Here is a 19,253-nt window from a genome sequence, read left to right on the forward strand (position 1 = left end):
GTCTAAACAGTCTAAAAACAGACTATTTTGACTTCACCAAATCTTGCGAATAGATGACGATCGGAATAATTTGCATCAGTACCGACTTAAAACTACTGAAACTGTCAGTTAGCGGAGACTACCTGGTTTCCGATCCATAGCATAGCATAGCATCCATAGCGATTGTTTTCGGTGGAAAGGTCAACTCTTTGAACCTGCATCGTTTGATGGTGCACTTCCGGAACCATTCGGAAGTAGGGGATCTTTTTCTGGAACGAGTTGGAAGCTCAATGCTGTTCGAAATGCGAAATGTTGTAAACCAGTATCGCACACTTTCTGAGTAATTGCTTCCATCGAATGGGATGAAATCGCCTGTAAGAACGCTGGCTATCGAAAGATTAAGAAATTTTTACGTTTAACTTTTTGCCGATAACTTTGCCTCCATAAATGCTGCCATAAATCTTAAGGGGTTAGGATCAAGCAATATGGTTTTAGATAAATACAATTCACTCTGCAAGTTTTCTTCATAAAAGCCATTTTAAAACCATTTGAATTTGTGTGGGATTTCTTGAAAGCAAACCAACTTTTTTCACAAATGGCCCAAGAAAATAAAATTTTACGCCACTGCCATATTACAATTATTTTGTTTGATTTTTACAATCTATGATTTTCAATCTATATTTCCTTTGATATAATTTTATTTAAAATGTGAAAATCATAAAAAATCTCGTCTAAGCTTAATGATCGATCTTTTTTTTATCATAATTAGTTAAATCGACGATTTCCGAGGGCAGACTTTTTTTTTCGATGTTCTCACGAATATTTCACATAAGATTTAATATGGCACCTAAAACTAGGCCACTTTATGAGAACTATTTTAATGATTTTAAAAATTCAACATGATTTATGATGCGATATGATGATTATGCGATCATTTTAATTGTTTTTAACTACAACAAAAGCAAAAATATGACTTGGGTTATGATCGATTATATGAATCACAAATTTTTATTTAAATTCCTGAATAGGTACAGAATAAGGGCTCTACTACCATTTTCATTTCAAAATTTGCAAGACCCAATTTTGAGAAAACCAGCCATGATTATATAGTGTGAGTTTCGTAAAATGTTCTGGTAAAGTTTTAGTATACAGAATTTGAAAAATATATTTCGCAAATACTTACGAAATCACTATCATTCAATACCTTTCAAAAGACATTTAAAGAATTAAAATTAAACGTAAAATATCAGAGATATAAAAAAAAAACATTTGCAAGACTTTTTTCCGGTGACCCCAAACTTTTTAATGGGAGTGTATCTCTAGAATCTGTTCAAAATTGCTTTGGAAAAATAATCAAAAATCCCCAAATAGTTCTTTAAAGTGACTGTATCCTGAAAATCTTTAAATTTTTTAATCCACCTCATAGTCGCATCTTATTTTTCTCATGATTCATTTCGTAATTCATTTTGTAAATAAATCAATTAAATAATAGAATGTATCATTAGACTGATGCAAATTTTGACATTTTCGCTCCACAGTGCTCATACGGTTCCAAATCGGGTCCTGATTAGTTTCCCAAAATTTGAACTCATTCGATAAGAAACTGACTTGGCACAAACCATTTGAAGTTTATATGGAAATTACTATGGGAAATCAAAACTTTTTGTTCATTGTCTTCTCACCTTTTTCCATATTGCACTGTTCAAAAATTCAAAAGCTTTACTTATGGAAAATTTTCTCAGCTTCAACTTAGCAGAATATAGTTGTTGAGCCAAACGTCAAATAAAATAGTTATTAATTGTTATAGAGATTGATAATCTTATGGCATGATCAAGCAGCTGTTTTGTGAGCAACACTGTATCTTGCAGTGTGACATAGTAGCCATGATTTTTGTGCTCTATTTTAAGCCCCAGAAACACCAATGTTGCCTGCTGAACAGTTGATTGAGCATAATCGTAAGACATTAGTGGCTTGAATTATTGATAACTTTTGATGCTTACATTATATTGAAAAGTGGTTAAGGACAAAGTTGTAGCTGAGAAAATTTTCTACGAGCTAAGTTATCATTTTTTAAAGCAGAGCGATATGGTTAATTGTTAGATGGATATGAACAAAACATTTGGTTTTCCTATAGTAATTTCCATATAAACTTCAAATGGTTTGTGCCAAGTCAGTTTCTTATCGAATGAGTTCAAATTTTGGGAAACTAATCAGGACCCGATTTGGAACCGTTTGAGCACTGTGGAGCGAAAATTTCAAAATTTGCATCAGTCTAATGTATCATCCATTACACTTTCAGTACATTCTTCTATCCATTGACAAAGATGCATACTTGATAAAACAGCCGTAGCTCTACCATAAACAGGAGAAACTACTTACATCGAGGCAACTCTTAATATTGATAGTGGTGTAACCAGTGCTGGTAAATACTGACATTTGTTCATAGCTATCATCGTATGTTAATTGTTTCAGTTTACGGACCGCAGTTTGTGTACAGGTATAGTTTTGAGCCACCGCTTGTAAAGTGAACCCCATTCACATCAATATATTAAAACGAAGGGGAATTATTGATGTATTGTCAATACCAGTAACGGAAGCACTGACAATAGTATTATTGTCAATAATATTGATACGTGTGGGGACCGCTTAAGAGCAGTGAAAAACGAATGTTCTCGCTTGCATTTGCCGACAGTAGCCGAACTACTGCAAGCTTGTGTATGAGTAAAAAGTTGTTCCTGGATGGATTAATTGATTATTCACTCATTTTTGTCAAATTTAAATATATAAACATTGGAGTGGATAGTATTAATTCTTAACTTGTGATTCCATGCTATAAACTTCAAATATATGCGGTAATTAATAACGTGCAAACACTTGTGTGTAAAAATGTAGCGTAGCCGAAAAAAAACAGTTCAAACATGTCGTAACATTTCTGAAATACATCACGGCACGCGGTTAGGGCACAGTTTGACAAGTATGACACAAAATATAATATGCAACGGCATCACTGTTGTCGCCGATCTTCATTTCAGGATGAAACTGACACATCCATCGGACTAGACGATCTGATTCCGGATTATAAGACAAACATATACTTTGCTCGGACCTCTCCAGCAGCCAGTACTTCGTCCAATTCCCTACAAGAGTTGCCAAAGTTTGAGTGATAAATAAATACCAGTGCCAAGATCAAACAACAGCAATAACTAGGTCACTCTCAGGGTCATCCACTTTAGCAACGTACACTTGCTTGGCGTTTCCGGTATAGTTTCCAATATCGGTAATCACGGTTCACATGGGTCAATGCCACAGGGTGGCCACCCAAATAACATTTTCAGCTTTTTAAGCCAACTTTTCCAGCGTTGTGCTGTAAAGTAGCTGAAAAGAAGCTGCAAATACAACTACAAGCAGAAGCTAGCAAAATAGTTTTGGAGAGCGTTTACTCAACTTTTTCACAACCATTATTCAATTTGTCAGTCGCACTGAATAACAGTAGCCGATAAACGCTAATGTCACTTTTATACACATGCTAATCAACTTTTAACTTGTAGCTGCAAAACAAAGCTAATAAAGGGAATATATTACTCATTTGATGGCTTCTACACAACCAACCACTCTTGCTGAATAACATAAACATCAAAAGTGCTTTTTCAACAACTAAATATCCTGTACTCAGCTAATAAACTGTGTTAGAGCTACTTCGGAAGCATTTTCACAGTCAACTAGGTTTATTTTTAGACGTGTGCAGTTTTACAGCTTTTACTCTGCTCCTTTACAACGCTGAAGTAACTGGTCGAGAAAAGTGATTCATGTGCACTATTATAAAACATCTACTCAGTGATTTTGTTGTAGAAGGGTATGTTGATTTGTTTACATCAGTTCAAAGTGTTGGCGTAGTACAGTTGGTAGTGTTTAGATTTGCCAATGCGGTCGTCTCGAGTTCGATTCCAGGTTCTCCGGTGCAGGGTAAATTATTTTTTTGATGACTTGTAACTAATTTCGATTAATTTGATTTGACAACAAAATAAACTCAATAAATTCCTCCATAAAAAAAATCGTAAACAGTATATAACCCGGCTTCAAGAGAAAGCTGTGTAGTGATTATTGGATAACCGGGAAAAGGTTGAATAAACGCCTTTCAAGTTGACACACAACTAAACAGCAGGATTAACAGCTGTATAGAAGCGTTAATGGATACGCAATAAGAGCTTGTCCCAACTGTCCCAACAACAATAATTTGATGACTAAGTTCGCCAGATTTGCTTGTATAGAGGTTGAGTAAGGGAACCTTTCATATCCTATAACGTTTGAATACAGCTTGAGGCTGTATTAATGAAATGAGTAAAGCGTTTACATTGTGAAAATTGTTAGTTGGGCGTCATACAAATCAGGCACCTTTCCTGCCGGATGAGCGATCTATGGCACCACTAGTCACTCACTTTGTTTAAATAATCAGGATTATGATACCCAATTGTACATTCTTAGACAATTTATTAGATAGGCTTTCTGTAAAACAAATTAAGTACATTTTGACAACCTGAACCCGATCCTTAAGCCCTTAAACTTTTCCCTTGGCATACAACAGAACCACATTCGGCAACCGCCCACAGCTTGCAGCTGATTGAACAGTTCCACCGCCGCCTCGCAGTTGCTATCGTTGTCATACTGCTTCATAATCAACGCCTCGGACGAAGAACCGCGTCCAGCTTGCCGCAATCCACTAGAATCTCGAACTATGTCATGATGTACTCGTGGTTGATGAACGTTTTCGGATCTATGAGGATCCGCCGGAGTTGGGCTTCGAAACCGACTTCCATTACCATCCGTGTTTTGTTGGTGATAAACGGTTCGAATCTTGAAACAGATTTGGTTTACTTTGCCCAGTTTTCTTATTCGGATAGAATTTCCATACTGCAGCAGTGATTTTTGAGTGCATCAATTCATCACGCTTCTTTTTCTCGCACAATCACAAACAAACAATCATAAAAGTCATTAAAACTTCAATGTTGCCAAACTCATGGAATACTTGATTGGCAGACTTCGGTACAGCTTTCGGCACCGCTAAAACATTCGGCACAGATTGAGGTGTGCAGAGTTGATTTCCCCTTGGCCACGCCACAATTTAAATTGTTTGTTTTGGTTCATGATAGGTGCCAATAAAAAATATTGAATTTTCAAATGTACTGCAGTAAACCAGTACTGATTGTGTGTAATTCGCGAAACCGGAAACATCCGGAATGTTTTATTTTACTATTGCTACAAGGAAGAATACAACTTTCAAATGCTATACGTTTTTCAACCGAAACCTACCAGAAAACTATCTTATTCAACTTATTCATTTACTTCTTGTTTGTGTATGTTCAGGTATTGTGTAGCAAACACCGATCCCGTTTATTTGCATTCCAAATACACTCAATTTTGATTTTAAACGATTTTATTTTTTTTTTTCGATTTTACCCTGATTCCATCCTATTTTTGATTGATTTTTTGAAACAAGTTGCATTTAATTTGGATTCAATTTGAGATCACACGATCGATATAATGGCAGTAAAATGCGTAGAAGAGTTTTTGATATTGTAGGTCAAAAGCATTGCCACGTCAAACCACGGAATTGTTTTCACACAACATGCATTTGGTGCTGATGAACCGGAATCGCTCCAGACAGTTTAAGAAGCGTCCCATCTTCTTTAGCAAAATAAAATTGCGAGCACACTGGAAGTGGTACTGGAAGAAGCATTAAATTTTAACTAGATGCCACCAAATGATTATCATTGTAAAATACACTGTAAAAACGCATATAATCTATTGGGGAAAAATCCGACGGTAGTCCGTTATACTTCAGCCATTTTTTACAAAGTTCAGCGTCTTCGGAAACCAGAAAAAAACGCACATTGTTGCACTTCATCCAATTTCACAACCACGGTTAGGGAAAAACTAGGCAATACACTTCATATTCAATAAATTTTATTCGATAATAGTTCACCAGTTCACTGAGAATTCAAACAACGTAAACAAACTCGTAGCGTAGAAAACGATAAAGTCACGCACAAAGCTGAAACATTTTGCTTAGCGTTAAATGTTGGCAGCTTTTGTAACAAATCACGTTGCCAAATCGTCTGATAATATTTCCGTGAATCTCCCAAGTAACAATATTGGTTTTATGAGGGTTCTATAGACCATGATTCAGGCTTGTAGAATGCTATAAAACATCTATAAAGCTTGCAATGTTACTTGGGCTATGTATATAAAATAACTAGTTCTAAAATCTTCTAATCACACTCTAAAATAAAACTAGCACAATATAATAAACTCAAATTATACTTTTGGAATTATGATCAGGTTTTTATTTTATTTACTCCACTGTGCATCTTAAAAAATTGGTTCGACCAATTTCCGATCATCTTCTGCTGGTGTTCCAAACACTTTCTGAACAACATTGTTAAGTTAATGTAGTGTCATAAAAATATGTGAAAATCTCGATTGCAAATGCGACATGCAATGAGCAGCAGAGGAACTGTTCGCTGGTAGAAGTTTTCTAATTATCCATGCGAGTAGCTAGAAACAACTGAATCCATTTAGTTCATAACAAAAGTTTCTTCTACCAAATCAACTCCCGAATGACACTCCAAGCGATTCTCCTTATCGTCGAAGGTTAATAACGTGAAACATAGTTTACTTCTGTTCAACAACACACTATATTGTTGCATAGTTTGAAATGCATGAACAAAAACAGAAGACAACACCTTGTCTGTTCCCTGTAGTATTGATACGTTGTGTTTATATTATCTCTACTACAGCAGCTATGAGCAGCTGTGGCTAGTATGATCCACTATCAACCTTTTCAAGCCACGGTCAACATAATTACTGTTTCAACTATCAGTACGTTATTACACCAATTAAAATGCCTAATTGCTACCTCATGAATCTCGAGCTTCGGAATAAAATGTTTATACAACCAACCAAGACATGTCACGAAACTCACCTTCCTCAAGTTCACTTGTCCTCTCGGAATATCCTCGATAGGGCCCTCGTTACACAAACGACGGGCACTAACAAGCGTATGTACCAGCAGTAGCTGTGGCACAATCTTCACCTGCTTGAGCACAAAATATACTTGAAAGCTACATGAAATGCTCACGGCAGATCATAATAGAAATTTCCACGATAACACTTGTAATTTGTAATGCCACTTTTCCAAAGTATACAAACTTTGGGAAAGAAAAAGGAAACTCAACACACAAATATCCCTTCCACAGGACAGCTTTTCTTTCTTCAGCCCGTGCACGCTCACACACACGTACCAGGGGCCGCACGAACAACACACACGCCACTCACGGAGCAACAGGAACAGGAAAGACGGATGATTCACTCCGACCGTGGCAGTAACTGCGAATCGACTGACAAGACAGCGGCCGAAGCTTCCAGCTCAAGCCCAAGGAGCCTCACGACGGCAGCATATCAGCATCAGACTCCACCGCGAAAATGGAATGGGACCCTCCGTCAAATCGAATACATGTATCCAATTCCAAAATTCCAATCCTACACACTGTGACACCGCATCGCTACGACGACGACGACGTCGACGACGATTACGACGCTGCGTCGCTCGGCTCGTCGAAATCGGCATGGTTCATAAAGCATCAGGTTTCCCCCGTCGGACAACTGTCATTCTCGATTTTCTTGGAGAGCTTCCCAGAACTGCCATCGGTCTCACTCCACCGACGACGACACCCAGGAATTTCATTGTACACCATAATGGCGCGCCGGGCTGTAGCAAGCAGCAGAAGCTATTCGCTACTCACTGTGCCGGTCAGGAATGGCGATAATGGCACATTTTGCCGATCCTGCCCCGAACCCATCGCCCCAGAAGCATTTCGGCAATTATACCCCTATAATTCCACACCGCAAGCAATTCGCTCATTCGCATCCTCCACCTATCAATATGGACGCGTAAGTTCGACACTCAATGTCAGTGGAATGATGAGTCCATCGCCAGGACAGGATCAGCAGCAGCAACAATCATGCGTACGCTTTACTGGAAGGGCACCAGCACCACGCGTCCCCATCGGCGTCTTGCCGGTCGACCATCACCGCAAGGAGGTGGTAGGACGGAGAGAATCATGAGGGTGAGCAGGTGGTTGAGGAACCTGCGGCGGGTGGTGAGAGAATGAGATTTTTCCAGTGAGGAAACCAAATCTCACCGTGGTGGTAGGTAGTCCTAGCTTGTTGGTTGGAATAAGTGGGTAGATTCACCTATACATTGAAGGCAGATGCCGGTTTCCATGGTGCAGTGTATCAATCATATGCCAACCATGGTTTCATGTGTCTGTGGGAGAGCAAAAGAGAGCTTTTTCAAATATATGCTGTGAGAAAATTGAGTAAAAAGACCAACACGGCCGTTCAAGCTAACTCAGTGACTGAGTAAAATTGTATTGCTCTTTTTCACTCACGGATGTGTTTCTCAATTATCATAAAAACTGGAGTTGCACAACAGAGCTCTGGAAACTCTTTTTTTTTATAAATGAGTAATATTTCCGTGAAAGCAATATAATAGTACTCAGTGACTGAGTTAAATTGATCGACCGTGTGCGATAGCTTTCGCTTTGACTTTCGATTAAATGTTGAAAGCTGGCGGTGCTGTGGCCAAAGAGAAAGGAAAATAGGGAAAAATACCTATACACACCAAATTTAAATTGCTGAAAATGAGCAAAGTTTTGGTGATTTTGGACTTGATGAACAGTCAGCAAACTCTCCAACAAAATAATGCTGCTGAATCTACCAGCAATTTCAACTTCTGTCAAAATTACTACAATTTACTAAAAATCAGTAAAAATTTCAGCAATATTTTTTACTGATTTTTTCAGCAATCCAAAAATCTGACATTTGCGAGGATTTTGCTGAAAATATCAGAAATGCTTTTTTTTTCGTTATTATCTTGATGGGTGTTCTTTATTATTGTAAAAGAATATAGCATGAACTTTTCCATGATTTATTAATTTGGTGCTGTCAGTTTTCAATTCGATTTTTTATAGACTGATACCTCTACCTCCATCGTATTAGATGAGGTATTGGGAAGGCCTTGAGAAAGAATTATTCTCATCAAGCCGGAAGCATGTTTCTTGATAGTTGTTGAGATTAACCTAGTAAACACATAATTTTGACATGTATTAAAGTATATTAGCAATATTCATACATTAATTATAGGGTAACTTACCATTTTAAATAACCGAAGAATTTGAGATATAAATTCGCGGCAACCTGTAGACACCCATTTTAACTTTTGTGCAAAGTTACTTGATTGCTTGTGACGCTAACACTTTGACAGGTCTTCATTGATTTCCAGCAGATCACTCATGTTTGCTGTAGTATTCAGTAAAAAAAAACAATTGTTAGCTGATTTTCGGCAAAACTCATGGTTTGCTGAGCTTGTTCCAGTAATCCGTTTTGCTGGTTTTCAAATCTGAAATTTGGTGTGTACGTCTCGGTTAGGAGGTGAATAATTTTTTAGAGTACTCGTCAAATCTTTCCAGGATGGGTTCAGGATAATTTTGCATATAATTTCAAGAACAATATATCCCCTTTGCTGGGACCTTCACTAAGACAGCCTGCATCTAGTCGGCCGAAAAAGTCGCAGTATGCCAGATATTACAGGAACCCTGGTCCACATCGTGCTCTCTTGCCGTGCAGATATATTTGCTTTTTGCTGCTACCTAAAGCTACAACGAATTTAAAGAACACTTTTCAGTGCTCAACCTGTAAAATTTCTACCTTATGTCACTCTTATTCCTCTTCGATCCTTGTGTGGACCCTACCCAAGGTAATCCTGCTTGGATATAGATTTGGAAAATTCCTCTTCGATCCTTCGGATTCTTATAGTAATCTACTTGGAAATCAATTTAGATAAACTTGGTTTTACCTAAGCGCAAAATAGAAGGGCAATCGCTTGATCCCCCTTCTGATAAAATTCAATTGAGCAATCAATTCGATATGCTTACGGATGATGAGAATGATTCATCATCCAGGCAAAATTCCATTAAAAATTCCCGACTTAATGCCAAAAAGGAAAAGGTTCCCCCCATTGCCATAACCACTTCCGATTGCCATGCTCTTCGCAGGGAACTTTTGAACTTCGTTCAATTTAAGTTTTCACTTCAAATTGGTCGTCGGGCGTGCTTTGACTGAAACCTTGGACGGATTCAAACGTCTTCTCAAGTGCCTTACAGCAAACTTCAGGAACCTTGTTCCGTTTTTGTTGCTGAGCTGGCAGCAATCAACTTCGCATTGGGGATGATTTCCAACATGCCCGCAGACCATTACTTCATCTTCACGGATAGTCTCAGTTCGATTGAGGCTAGTCGGTCGATGAAACCAAGTAGGCACTCATCTTATTTCCTTTCAAAGGTAAGGGAGCAGATGTGTGTGCTGGTCGAAAGATCTTATATGATTACCTTTGTATGGGTCATATCCCAGGCAATGAGAAGGCGGACTCTCTCGCAAAGGTGGGCGCGCAGGAAGGCGAATTGTATGACAGGCAAATTTCACACGATGAATTTTACCATTTAGTGCGTCAGAGTACCTTTTCGAGTTGGCAAACCGATTGGGACACTGGAAATCTTGGACGGTGGTTACATTCAATTATTCCTAATGTTTCTTCGAGAGCGTGGTTTAAAGGCTTGGGCTTAAGTCGTGACTTCATTCGCGTGATGAGTAGACTTATGTCCAACCACTACTCGCTAGATGCTCATCTCAATAGAATAAACCTCGTGGACAGCAACATCTGTCGGTGTGGAAACGGTTACGATGACATCGAACACGCAGTTTGGCAATGTACGGATAATGACGCCGCCAGAGAGCGACTTTTGAATACCCTCGAGGCCCAAGGAAGATAACCCTATGTTCCTATCAGAGACGTGTTGGCAACCCGTGATCTCTGCTATATGCAGTCCGTTTATGTTTTTCTTCAAATGTCTAGTATAAGAATTTAATTCCTTTTGTCTTTTGTCTCTCTTTATTAGTTTTTGTTTGTCTTGTCCCCCCGTCTCGATGAGTCTCATCGTCGCCCACTGGTTACCCACCATAGCCGGTCGAACTCCGGACGAAGCTAGAACAGCACTACCGTTCATACTGGCGACAACGCTCTGATGAGACAACGTTACCCTACCCCAAGCTCCTCCCCTGATCCTATCCTTCGAAAATGTACCCTTCTAACCTCGAGTAAGCCGCGAGTAATCGGCCCAACTCCTACTAGACATAGAATTAAGTGAATTTTGTTACACACAGTGAACAATGAATTATCGGCTCCGTAAAGCTAACGCGATTGAGCCTTCCAAATAAACGAACTAGATAAAAAAAAAGTGCCTTACTGAGAAACAACACACATTTTTTTAGACACCAAAACTGAACGTCTGTTCAAGGTTGTCTTGAAAGATCTGCCCAGTGGTGAATCCCTGAACTAAATTACTTGTCTGTCCAAGTAATCAAAATGAAAATGAAATCCCGTTCTGGCGATTCAAGCAACGAGATTTCCAATGATTTATATTTAGTTTACTTTAATTCTAGTGAACTAAACAACCTTAAGGCCTTGAAAAAAGCTAGCCTTATACTCCATGTCCGAGTGAAGTGGAAACAGCTCAGGAAGACTGGAGGAAATTTCTAAACCTCACTTAGTGCCGTAAGTGCCAGGGATGGGGTCACGGATCCAAAACTTGCTACATGCCAGCAAAATGCATGAATTGTGGTGATTCCTCTCACGCTAAGGATGGCTGTCCTGTGAAGGAAGATCCTAAAAAAATTAAATGTTCAAATTGTGGTAAAAACCACATTTGTACCCGTAGGTGCAAATATCACCCCTGTTTCAAATTCTTCATCTATACATGCTCCCTCGCTGCTAACAATTTTCAGTGTGTAAATGGAGCTACTTATACTTCTATTGCAGCTGGAACAAATCAAAGTTCTAGCCAACATAATTCTACCGGAAATTTTGATAATTTTGACTAAGGAAGCATTAGGGTAGAGAACTACTCCGGCCTAATCGCCCATTTTGGGCCTATCGACCAGAAAACATCACATAAATCCATTGTTTCAGAGTTAACAAGTCAATTAAAGCTATGTCCATTTAGAATCCGGAATAATAAAATCATCTGTATCTCGGTAACGGATTGACGTACTAAAGGTTAATACATCAAAACAAAGGTAATTCACTAAAAGTACAGTGAATTAAAAAATACACTGTACAGGAAAAAATATCAATACAAATCATTTCTCTTCGTTTCTAATGGAAATTCGCACTTTCTTCTTTATTCCTCCCATCAAACGCTGCACACCTCCGGAGTCAACTTCCTTGGCACATTTGTTCCACATTTTGGTCATCTGAATCGCGTCCCGAGCCGTTTTTCCACTTTTCTTAAGCTTCCGCTTCATTATTGCTCAAACTCTCTCGATGGGCCGGAACTGCGGACATTTGGGTGGATTTATGTTTTTATCGATGAAATCTACGTTATTATCGCGGTACCACTGGATGACTTCCCGGCTGTAGTGGCAACTCGCCAAATCTGGCCAAAACTTCACGGGACCTTTATGGGCTTTAATGAAAGGTATTACGCGGTTTTTGAGGCATTCTTCCTTGTACAGCTTCGAGTCCATCCTCTTATTCGTCACGAACACTTTGGTCTTTGCTCCGCAGCTGCATATCCCTTGCCAAATCATCAGTTTTTTGGCAAATTTGTCCATAAAAGCAAACTTAAACTTTGCAGGAACGTGCAGTCGCCATGTAGAATTTTTGGCCGGAAGCTGTCCGAAATCCATTTTGACGTAGGTTTCATCATCGATGAGTAGGCATCCTTGGTACTTCGTCAAAACCTGCTGGTAAAATTTCCGAGTTCGAGTTTTGGTGACGAAACTTTGCTTCAACGTTCTGTTTGGTTGCTTGCTGGCTCGATAAGAACGATATCCTGCTCGCAATAAGGTCTAGTTGTTGCACTACCAGGAAAAAGGCACTTCAAAGGATTCAGAACAAAGTTCTGAAGATGATTTTAAAGTTGCCTTCCTGGTACAGTACTACCATAGAGGTAACTCTAAGACTAGAAGGTTCCGAAGAAACGTGCTCAACTTTTTGACTCAGCTCTGGTACTCTGTTCGGTCCCAAGCTAATCGGTGCACCCCTCGAAATATAGAAAAATCCACGAACCCATCATTTTATCTGTCAAACTTTCATAGCGAATCAAAACAAACATTGTGTAGTACTGGGGTGGAATGGGGTACATTAATCGATTTGCTTGGGACCAATAGGCTAGTCAAGTAGTGAGCCAATTTAAAATCGTTGGTTTCCACCGGTTGGTACTACCGAGGTACATAGAATTTCGAATGTTGGGACTTAAGAACAAATCTTGATAGAGCTGGAATTAGGGCGAAACAGCTTTTGTAAACAATGACTTCTCTCGATTATCTCTAGAAAGCCTAGGCTCGCTCACTCAAATCAACGTCACCATCTGGTAGGGGAAGACTTCCCCTTCCCGTTGGTTATGTTGGTTTGCGTGGGTGTGCCTTGAGTTTCGAGAAATCATGGAGAGAAGTCATTGTTTATAAAAGCTGTTTCGCCCTAATTCCAGCTCTATCAAGAAATGTTCAACAAAATAATGAATAATTTCAGGCAAAAATCGTTGCAATCCTCAATTGCAACGATTTATTCCCTTAGATAAGATTTTTTTTTTTGTTTATTAATTTATTTAATAAGGCTCAATCGAATTAACTTTACAGAGCCGAGGATTCTTGTTCACTATGCAATACATTTTAAAATTACACAGATAAAAATTCTGAATTTTCACGTAGACTTGTATTTCACGTAGACTTGTATTTCACTTCACGCAACCGAGCAACTTGCAAACAATGTTGTTCACAAAGATGGGCTTTTGTATACAATATTTGACACAGTGCATGAAATGTGTCAGAACTTTACATGATATATAATGTAAACGTATATGATATGCGACGCTCCATGTATGTGCATCATATTGAACATAAATTTACACTGATTTTTCGAACTGTGCATAGTCAAAAGGTACAACACAATAAACATTTTATCTTTCGCTATCCAATAAGCCTCCTCCACTATAACGGGAGCCGCTTCCAGTGGTTTCATTGTACGGCAGATTCGCCAACGGGGGTCAAAGCGCTTCCATTGCAGCAATGGACGCAAAACGTGGTCAGCACTCACACATTCATCACGAAACGGTTGCTTTCCAAAATCGACGACGTCTCGACTGAAAGAACTGCTTATGAAGAATGAGAAGGACCACACAATGGTTGCTGCCGAGTAAACAGACGATCGCGTGATACACATTGAGAGTGGTCTGCTTCTGTTGACAGCCGAGTGAACACTGAGATAAGATTTAGTTTTAGTTTTTAGTTTTAAGATTTCAATTGTTATTCTGACATGCAGGTTTTAAAAACTTGTTTAAAATACTGAATTGCCATGGCAGGAACAATGTAAAAACACTTAGATATATATCATAACCAGGCATGGAAAATCATTTGCATTCATTTCGTGCATTCATTTACATTCATTTGCCTCTAACTATTTTCTTCAACAGGATTCCGCAAAATAATGTAAATAGCTTTTGTAGGTTTTGTTATTAGCTACAACTTTTGTTAACAAACCAAATCCGTATCTCTGATGCATGATGAACCAGAGTGAACAGAAGCAACTACTGTTTACAGTAACAAGTTCTGCCCGCTCTAGTTCGTGATGCATAAGAGATACAGATTTGAGTTATGAGCAAAAGTTGTAGCTAATAAACCTACAAAAGCTCTATACATCATTTTGCGGAATGCTGTTGATGCAAAACATTAGAAGCAAATGAATGTGAATGAATGTATGAAATGAATGTAAATGATTTTCCATGCCTGATCATAACAATTAAGGCTGGTAAGTTACTGTAGTAACTGGAGCACCTAGGTTAAAATGAAATGTTATTTATTTTGAATTTGGAACAAATAAAGAGTTTAAAAACAAGTTTAAATTGGCTCACTACTTGACTAACCTATTGGTCCCAAGCAAGTAGCAAAAATGGCTACGATTTGGACTGTTCTGGCTGTGGCGGTTCACAGGAAAATTTACGTGCATCAACGTGACGTGAAGACCGCTATGGGGATCTTCAAGAGCACGTGTTTTTTTTTTTTTTTTTTTTATATATATACAGTGGGGATCTGCTCCCAGACTCCTGAAAAGATAACTCAGGGTGTGGGGATGGGAGAAATAGCTCTCCCGATCCACTAAACCTTACCCTGTGCTCTAGGCCCTTGCCCTCCCCGGAACCGCCAGAAAGCATTACGTCATGGGAGGGGGCCGGGTTGCGCTATGGCGCATCACTTGGTGTTGTGTCCGACGTGACACTTGCTACTGCACAGTGAGCAGCTGTGCAGGGCCTTCCTCTTGTTGTTCGCTGTTCGTTGTTCGCCCGAGTTCTAGAGCAGACGTGATAGCCAGCCAACTATCCAACAGGGCAGCTTAGGACAGATGTGACCGCTTACCAGCTGCGTGTGCTAAGCACTCTAAGAACCCGGCGTCACTCCTGCCTTTGCACAACGAGGGTTTGTGCAGGGCTTCTCAACCTCCTGGGACGAGCTGGATGGGGTTCCAGCGTCCCTACTCTGCGGTAGTTCGTTTAGCCGCAATATCTCTCCCTTGGGTTCGATAATTAGCGTTTCCAGGGCACACCACGAGAAGGCGAACTACTTCATGCTCCTAGAACGTGTAGGGGACAATGGTATACAATGCACCCCCTGGGCAGAACGCACCAGCTGACTTTCATTTGTGTTTTTCATGGCTTTTCCGTAACTGTTTTGTTGTCTTATCAAGCAGCACTTCTAGCATAACATCTGAAATCAAAATCACGCATGATAAATCCTAGAATTGGATTCAAAATTCCAAGAAAGTATCAAAATAAAATGAAAAAGTGCGTCCTACCCCGGGGGTGCGTTATATACCGTTCTCCTCTACCTGATTGCTACTGACGCGATTGATGCGCCGTCCAACCTGGTATGAAAATTGAATAAATCTTTATAAGGAGAAGCAAAGACCACGCCGTTGGAACAACAAGTTGAACAAAGTACTCTTGAAGGAAGAATTTTCACGTTCCAAACACGATTACTGCTTATATGTCAAGACCACTAGGAAAGGTAATGTGTTCGTTATTATATATGTTGATGATCTCCTAGTTGCTGGCCACCATTTGGATTCAGTTTTGGACATCAAGAAGACACTTTCCGAGATGTTCCAAACAAGCTTGCAAATGCTCATTACAGCTAAAATGCTATTTTTCGGATTTATGAAGCTATGAAATATTTTAATGGTAATTTGTAATTTGTAAGAAGAGAAGGTAAAGTATTTTTATGATACATAAAACCTGTCAATTTAGCTTTCAGAGGGTCACAATAGCGATTAGCTGTAACGATGAGCAACGCGATGAGCGAGCAATCAGCGATCATAAAATCGCTAGTTGTGACCTTCTGAAAGCAAAATTGATACATTGTGTATGTCATACACAAACTTTACCACCTATGCTTGCTTCTTATAAACAAAAATTATTATTATAGTATCTCATAGTTTCATAATTCCGAAAATAGCATTTTAGCTGTAATGAGCAATTGCAAGCCTGGTTCCAAATGTCAGATTGCGGTGAAATCAAATACTTCCTGGGAATCAAGATTCGATACGAAGGGAAGACAGAAACTTTATCATTGTCCCATGAAACTGGAATCAATCGTGTACTGACCAAGTTTGGAATGGTTAACTGCAATTTCGTCAAAACGCCGATGGAAAAGGGTTGTCTGCTACAAGTTCAAGATATAAGAACTACGAAGCATTTTTTTTTTTTTTTTTTTTTTTCAATTCTTTATTTAAGAGATTTTTAGCCTTAGGCTAGTTCATCTCTAAAACTACGAAGCAGCCATACCGAGAGTTACTAGGAAAGTATCATGTACACAATGCTATGTGTTCGTCCGGATATCAGCGACCTCACCCAATTGGCCTTAGGGGTATTGAGATAAATGCATATTCGTAATCTGCATTGAAAATGAAACCGAAATCCAAAATTTCATCAATTTTGGTGCACTGGAACTATTTTAAATAAATGCCATTACATTAGCAAAAATCACCATCATACCGCCCCTCGGTGGAACTTTGCATAGGAGCGAGCTGTCAGTTTGTTAATGTCAAACAGTGAAGTTATTATTGTGCTTAAAATCTTGATTTAAAAGTCGGGATGAAAGTCTATGGGATTGAAAAAAAATTATCATTGTGCTCAGAAAACGAAGCTCTTTCAAATGATGTATAATAACCAGTGTGCAAACAGTCAGACTCAATGAGTCATTTTCATATAAATAAGAACTGCCATCTGCGTCATCATTCACTGCCTCGTGAGAGTTTGAATGATTGAGAGGTAAACGAGTCACTGACAGCCGAGCACTCAGTCAGTAGCTCAATCCGCACGTTTATTCTTCCGTTATGGTACCCAATACTTGTTTTGAATGACTGAGCGTACATTTTCTAAGGAAAAATGCCTCAATTACATGCTGTGTGAGCGAAGGCAAGCGGTGTGAGTCGCCTGTTCGTGAGTGACTGAATGTTTTTGTTGACTCTTTCATTGCCTCGTCCTTTACCGTTCGGTACAAACGATCTGCACAGAGCAATGGATTGAATAGTGCAGTGGTTTCACACTCAACCTAAGCAGTCAATAATGTTACGGTCTGATAATAACCGATATATTTTTCAAAATTAAAGAACCCAATTGTCCCAGGCCAATTGTGAAATCAGTGCCAACATTTGAAAGGGGCGTAATTGCGTTTGTAAACAATGGCTTTAGCTGTCGATTTCTCGCTAATAATGAAAATTAATGACACCTACAGGTAGATGAATGTTTCCTCTACCAGCTAGCATTGTTAATTTGGAGATGTGAGCTTTTATTTGCGAGAAATTGACGGCTAAAGCCATTGTTTACCAAAACAATTACGCCCCTTTGAAATATTGGCACAGAAATGTTGGGCAAATATGATGGGGATGCTGAAGGTAATTACCAAACGGTGAACGAAGAAAGTGTGCGCGGGTTCAGGAGCCGAGATGCAGGATTTGTCGCAATGACCTGATTTTGTCAACCCCCTTTGTTAAAAACTTTTCTAGGGCTCTATCATCACCGTCACGTCACCTCACTTTCTTGTCACCGTGACAGAAAAGTGACAAAAAAGTGACTCTCATAATCGCTCCGATTGCGTGACTCGTCACTATGTGACACAAAAGTGACTCGAAATGTATGCCATCAGTTGAGAGGAAAGCGCTTTAGAACGGTTTGTTAAAAAATGCTGATGAGCCCTTTTCTACTGTTAATCCAGGTTTGAGATCGACGAAATTAAAAATGGTTTGAGGGAACATGCACAAATGACGCAGCTTTTAATGGGGGAGGGAGGGTCTCAAGTTGTGACCGGCCATGTATTGGGTATAGCAAAATACGCTACGAGGTGGAGGGGGGTCTGAAATTGGTCAAAATATGCTACGTCATTTATGGAAGTTCCCGTAATACTCTCTTCACACAACCTACAGTGAATATTCGCTATTTGGGGGAGGCCTTTTCACGTTTTTGACGTTTTTAATCAATCCGCGGTGGTCTATTATCACCGTCTCGTCACTCCACTTTGATGTCACTGTGACAAAAAAGTGAGACTCATAACCGCTCCGGTGACGTGAATCTCGTCACTAAGTGACGAAAAGTGACACTCATAATCGCTCCAGTAAAGTGATCACCAGGTGAAGTAACGGTGATAATAGACTCCTATTGTTCTATGAAACATCCAAGAGCGAAAGATTTGGAACTACGGTTATGCGAAATTATTGAAAGATAAAAGGGGCTGACAAAATCGAGTCATTACTGTATAGGCAAGTAGATTCAGCTGTAAATAAAATTCATAACTAGGGAAGAGGCATGAATGACTTAGCATTTTAGGGTGACCAGCCATATAGACAAATACTCTACAAGGGGAGGGGGACCAAAGTGGATGCACTTTGTATCGTATTTTTCTACAAGGCTGGTCACTCTAAAATGCTACGTCATTTATGAATCTTCCCTTAGTACAAATAAATTTCGCTATCAGTTTCACATTTCTTCCACATTAACAGCAATCTGTTTGCACCAGTTACGGGGTCCAATGGAAAGATACTGTTTTGACTATGCTGCTATCGGCCTTTCGAGTCGCGCAAAAACGGATCTCCACATTTTGAGTTAAAAATA

General features: G+C 39.3%; 2 protein-coding genes across 2 annotated transcripts in view; both read right to left on the reverse strand.

The window, feature by feature from the left end:
- The window catches only part of LOC135705688 (P protein-like), a 95,630-nt gene extending 88,504 nt beyond the window's left edge, over nucleotides 1–7,126 (reverse strand). Inside the window, exon 1 of the mRNA XM_065227474.1 lies at nucleotides 6,959–7,126. The gene's annotated coding sequence lies outside the window, so the exon portion shown is untranslated. The remainder of the gene's footprint in view (nucleotides 1–6,958) is intronic.
- Nucleotides 1–19,253, reverse strand: part of LOC135705742 (uncharacterized) — a 210,526-nt gene that overhangs the window by 108,589 nt on the left and 82,684 nt on the right. The gene's annotated exons all lie outside the window — the stretch shown is intronic.

Source organism: Ochlerotatus camptorhynchus, unplaced genomic scaffold (assembly GCF_037179485.1).
Source record: "Ochlerotatus camptorhynchus isolate MF236.1 unplaced genomic scaffold, CSIRO-AGI_Acam_v1.1 ptg000274l, whole genome shotgun sequence".
In the NCBI taxonomy this organism is placed as follows: Eukaryota; Metazoa; Arthropoda; class Insecta; order Diptera; family Culicidae; genus Ochlerotatus; species Ochlerotatus camptorhynchus.